Source organism: Python bivittatus, unplaced genomic scaffold, assembly GCF_059951505.1.
Source record: "Python bivittatus isolate LINGU-HERP-01145 unplaced genomic scaffold, Pbiv_v1 ctg000220_np1212, whole genome shotgun sequence".
Taxonomy (NCBI): Eukaryota; Metazoa; Chordata; class Lepidosauria; order Squamata; family Pythonidae; genus Python; species Python bivittatus.
In genome coordinates, this window is record NW_028277048.1 from 37415745 (window position 1) to 37421720 (window position 5976).

Sequence of the window (5976 nt, forward strand, 5' to 3'; positions counted from 1 at the left end):
GATCTGCTCTGAACATATGCAGAGTGCTAAAAAAAACCTCTAAGTCATTAAGCAGTAGAAAGTCCCAGTAAATGGTATAAAATGCTCATAATATAGTTGCCCGGTATGCCAAATATGGGCTTATACCAGCTAACACTGAACGCTAGCGATGTTCATTACGTTTCTTAAGAAACATATGGGCTGAGCTATTTTCTCTCCTATTGTGATCTGTAGTTCATGCAACTGGTTTTACTGAGGCTTCTTAGCTGCTTTTCTTAAGAAAATGTCTCTGCAAGAGCTCAGTCCAAAAATGGTGATTCTCAGCGACATGCAGCAGCTACTGAAGAAGGATGAAACTGAAACCCAGATCAAGACTTATTATGAAATCCTGCCAGATCAAAAAGGTGTTGGGATGAGTGAGCCACTTGTAGATGCTGAAGGCTTTCTACAAAAGGTGGATATCTGCCAAGTCCAGAGAGTGAGAACATCATCTGTTTGCAGAACGATTACAACGCCTTGATATATTAGGGTCTGCATCAGCCATACTGTATGTCCAGGAGAAGGAGAAGCATGGCAGGGATGAAGGAGAGGCTTGAGCTGAAGTCTAGAGCCAGGCTTTGCCTCTGCCCTTTGCCCAAGTGAATGCCATTCTGCCTGGATCTTGGCTTTGCAAGTGGACGATGAAATAGTTGAGTTTGGCTCTGTCAATAGCCGCAGCTTCCAGACACTGCAGAACATTGCCATTCTGGTGCAGCAGAGCAAGGATAAACCATTAAGCATGACTGTGGTCTGAAGAGGAGGAAAATTCCCTCTTGGGCTCGATCTGCAATACTGGAATGGAAAAGAACCTCTGGGTTGTAATACTGCTCCTTTGCAAAAATGACTTCTGATGATGCAGCTCATGGTTATTTGGGGACATCTCAGTTTGATGTTAGCATCTACCCCCAAAAGTTGGAAAGCTGAAAATTGAAGTTTGGAATCTTCAGCATTTACTGTATTTCATATAGATGCCATCTGAAAAGTTTGATGATACCTTTGAACCTGGGTGTAAAGACAACAGGGAGGATGTGAAGCTTTATTGTGGAATTCAGCAACTTAGTTCTGTAGGCTCCATTTTGGTTCTTCCCTATTTGTTTTGTTAGGGAGCTAGTGAATAAAGAATTTCGCTTTTCCTAAGGGAAAAAAAGGATAGAAAAGCCTCACTTCTATCTAAACTACATATTGAAGAAAAGGAAGAGAGAGAGAGAAGTTCCTTTTTGTCTCTTAAACACAGAGACTCAATTTATAAACAACCAGCCACATTAGAAAGAGACACAGTCAGGAGTACCCACAGGGAGGAGGTAAAAAATGTCAAGTTGGTGGCTGTGACCATGTGGTTGATGTAATCACATGATTACAGTGCATATAAAAAATATTTTGGCACTTTGATCATGCAGTTGCAGTTACCATCTTGGCTTTTTTATTCCCCCACCCCCACTATGGGTGACCCTGGGGGCTAGTATGTGACGACTCTTCTTCTCCTTTTCTACATCTCTTATTTTATTTGACCTAGTGGTCAAAACAACTCATAGACACAAACAGATTATGCAATGTCCAATGTTTATTGAATAAACCACAATTAACTGTATATGCTGTAGAGATGTAACTATTGGACTAGGACTAAGAGATATTATTTGCTTGCTTGCTTACTTATTTAATTTTTTATCTTTTCTATCCATTGGATAATCAGAGTTCAAGTCCATTCTTGAACATGGAAGTTTACTGGGTGACTCTGAAGTTGTCATTATCTTTCAGCCCAACCTATCTCAGATCTGTTGCTGTGAGGATAGACTGGAGGAGGGAATGGCAGTTATGATGTCTTCAACTCCTGAAGGAAAAACAGGATATAAATCTAATGACTGAACAAATACATATGCCAAGCTATAAACCATGGTTTGCAAACTACAATGGCTGCTATGTCAAAACCAAATATCTGATATCATGGCATAATCCATGATAACTCTTCATAACTCTTTAAAACAACCCTGAAAAGGAGAGCAGTATCTTACTCAGTATCTGGTGCAGACTGGAGCTGAGGACTTGTTTTAGAGTCCTCTAAGGTAGCCTCTGGTTAAGATGTGTAAATTGGAGCCACGTCCATATTAGGTTCTGCTCCTGTTATCTGGAAATTAATAGAAGCTGCCAAAGGCAATTTGAGCCAATTTCATTACCCAAAAGTAGAACTGAAAAATAGCTTAAATTAAGTGGGCTTTGCACATTTTCATTCAAGATTGGCTTGGCATCTCATCTACACATCCAACAAATGGCATTCCTTATCCATTGCCAATATACACACACACACACAATGCACACACTTTTTGTTAATTCAGATTTTATTTTATGAGTAGCAGATTTGTTCATTTAATATTCTCCATTGTTTAATTTGGAATTCTCCCAGTTCCTTGATATTTCTAGGATTTGGGACAGCCTGGTTTTTCTCCCAGGATATTGGATGTTGTGTACAACTCAGGGCCTAGTTGCATTATAACTTCAAATCTTTCTAGACATGGGGAGAACCTTACCAGTGTGGGACTCCAAAAATTTATCCTATTTAATACGTACATAATCCAGCATTGTACATGCCAAAAGCTAAATTGTGCATATGGCAGTGAATGCAAATACAAGTTGAAGTAGTTTGGCACCTATATAAGCAGATTTCTTTCCTCCAATCATCATGCACTAAAATCTATCTGTATTTTAATGGAAGGCATACTGATAAAGTCAATCTAAAGAGATGAGACATTCTGAGAGCTCCCCCCTTCCCCATTGCCCAAAAAGGACTAACCCACCCACCCCCAGCATTTAGTGCTTTTCCTGTTTTTGTTTTTTAATCTAAAGAAAATATATTTTCACAGCTCAACTGGGAGCATACCAGGAACTTGTAGGACTTAACACATCCCATCTACCATTAACCACCACCACACCTTCTCTGGGGACACTATGAGGAAGAGATTTCTTGAAAATGGAAAGCTCCAAACAGCAAAAACTAGAATGGGGAGAGAACAGCAGTCAGATTTTCCTCTTCAAGGACTGAAGTCTGTCTCTAACTTAGACAAGAAATTAACAGTCCTATAAGCACTGTGGTATTGTAGCAAGCACCACAGGCCTGCCCAGTTTACTGAATGTACAAAATTGACAAATTTCTACATTCTTTTTAAGTGAAGGAGCTTTCAGCAAGCAAAGTCTTATCCTACAGTGCATGAAGATTAATATAAGAGAACAGAAATGTAGTTCTTTCTGAGGAATATGATCGTTAGTCCACCATTATGATAGTGTAAACGAAGCCAACAAGTAAAAATCTGAAGTATGAAGCAGATTCTGCTTGGACAACAAGACAGTTCAGATATTACTCCCATGAAGATTAGAGCTTTTTTCCAGTTCTATTTGCACTTTTATTAACTCTATAACATGGTTCACACAACACAGTTAACTGAGTCAAGAATTGGGTCAAGAGTTTTGTGGGGACCCTGTTAATTCTCAGACAGTTGAATTTAGCCCCAAACAGACTTAGTCATATATAGAATTAAACTAATTGCCCATTATCAGATGTGTCCTGAGAACATCTAAACCCAGTCAATCAATCTATTTTGCATGACTTTGTCATTCAATAATTCAGCTGCTTCTGTTTCTTTGTGACCTTATGAACATAATTTTGCCCGGACTGTCTGTCCCTAACTGCTTCTTTGCGTTCTTGTAAGCTCCTGCTCGTACCTTCAATGAAAACGTATACAGTTTTCAAGAATCAGGATCTTCCCCAGTGATTCTTCCCTTTATATTATGTGTCCAAAATATTTAAGGCAAGAGTCATTATGTGTCCAAAATATTTAAAGCTTTACCTTCATTGTTAATCTTTTTAAGTGAGCAATATGGTTTTATGTCAGCTAGTATTGAATGACTTGTCCTTCCTATGATTCAAAGTATTCTCAACAATTTTTTCCACTACCACACTTCCATTTTTCTTCATACAACCTTTTGGATGGTCCAGCTTTCACAGCCATATGTTATCACTGGGAAAACCATGGCCTTGATAACGCATACTTTTGCTGTGAGTGTCCCATATTTTAATATTTAGTCTAGATCTGTCATAGTATTTCTCCCAAGTAGCAGACCTCTCTTTATTTTGTAGCTTCAATCACTATTCCTTGCAAACTTGAGCCTAGGAAGAAAAAAATTGTTATCAGGGCCACTTCTCCTCTGCCTATTTGAATGGGGCTGGCACTGCCTATTGATACTATCTTTGTTCTTTTACTATTGAGCAGCAGACCAGCTTTTGTGCTGCCTTCCTTCACCTTCAACCAGAGTGTTAAGTCTGCCTCATCCCAGCTTTCAAAGTGGTATAATCAGGATATCTGAGGTTGCTGAAGCAATTTTCATTCCAATTTCTATTTCTTCTAGTCCTACATTTCATTCTTCTGGATATATTCTGCATATAAGTTTAATAAAGAGACAGTGTGCAATCTTGAGGATACCTTTCCCAATTTTGAACCATTTACTTCTTTTGTATTCTGTCCAAACTGACTCTTCCTGTTATCATACAAATTATTCAATAGGCAAATGAAGTTGGTTGGGTAGACACATGATTTTAAGGACAATCCACAATTGGTTGTTGTCTGCCCACTCAAAAATCTCAATATAATCATCCATTGGATGTTAGAAATGTGACCTTGGGTGTACCTGCCTCTTTTGAATCTAGCTTGTACATCTGGCACTTCTCATTTCATGTATGGTTGAAGTTTGGATCACAAAATCTTGAGCATTATCTTACTAGTAGTTTAGATAAGTGCAGTTGTTTGGTAGTGTGCATACCAAGTCCTCCCAGAGAAGAGTGGAAAGAAAGAGTAACCTCTACATTACAGAACTGACTGCTATCATCTGGCAGCACAGAATACTCCAGCCAAACACTAAGTGACTGTGGTGGCCAAGTCATAAGTATTGCTGCCTGGCTGTCCAAGGGGAAAGGGGCCTGTGATGTCTTGAAACCTTGGCAGTATTCTCCTTGTGCAAGGCTTCATGGAAACCAGGCAATTCCTGGAGAAAATGAAGGAGGACTATGAATTCCCCAAAAGGAGACTATGGACTCAGGTAGTGAGATTGCAGGCTGCCAGCACCACCAGTAGGGAGATTTGACCTGGGTTAGCCTTGTCGTAAGAATAGGTCATAAAAGAACTTTACTTGCAGCCTTACATTCTGACAATTCTGGATACTCCTCTGATATATTTCATTCTCTTTTAGATATAGGGACCCTAAAGAATCAAGGAGTCTTGGGTCACTGATTCCCAAAGCTTGAACAGTAGCAGACCTTGAGAATAGGGGTGGCTGCCAGACTTTATCTTCAGGGGAGCTCAATTATTATTACACTCAAACTGTGATGCTATTGGGGGGCCCTGGGCCACCTGAGGCAGCCACCTCCTGTCCCCCCTTAGCAAAAGACCCTTCTAGCTCTGTTCATAAAAGCAAGAGATGCAGAGGGGAATTCTGCATACTACCCACATGGAAATATCCTTAACTTTGAAGCAAGGGCGGTTCATTAGAAGAGCTGGTGAGACCAATGACCCATCCAGCCTAGCATCCTATTCTCATAGTAGCCAAGCAGATGGCTCTTAGAAGTCTAGAAGGAGGACATGGATATTAGCATCCTCTGTCTTGCATTCCCCTGCCAGTAGGGGAAGCCAGCTGCCAAAGTTACTAAAGATAATATGTAATTATTATGACTAGCTACTTATTCATGGAAATCTCCATATGCAAATCACAGCTCTTGAATAACACTCTGTGAATCAGGCAAAGCATTCTAAGGAGAAGAACAGAATATAGTCATATTGTGATCATGAAGCATTGCATTTCTAACAGTATATTTTCAGGTGTCTAAACACTCCGCTGTATCTCCCCAGAGTTCCCTGGTATCCTTTTAAAATAATGTAGGAAATGGCCTGGAGACTTCATTAAAAACAAAGTTAATTG

At 39.7% G+C, this 5976-nt stretch overlaps 1 pseudogene; it reads left to right on the forward strand.

The window, feature by feature from the left end:
• Positions 1-262: 262 nt before the first annotated feature.
• Positions 263-862, forward strand: LOC103052041 (26S proteasome non-ATPase regulatory subunit 9 pseudogene; annotated as a pseudogene).
• The last annotated feature ends 5114 nt before the right edge of the window (positions 863-5976 follow it).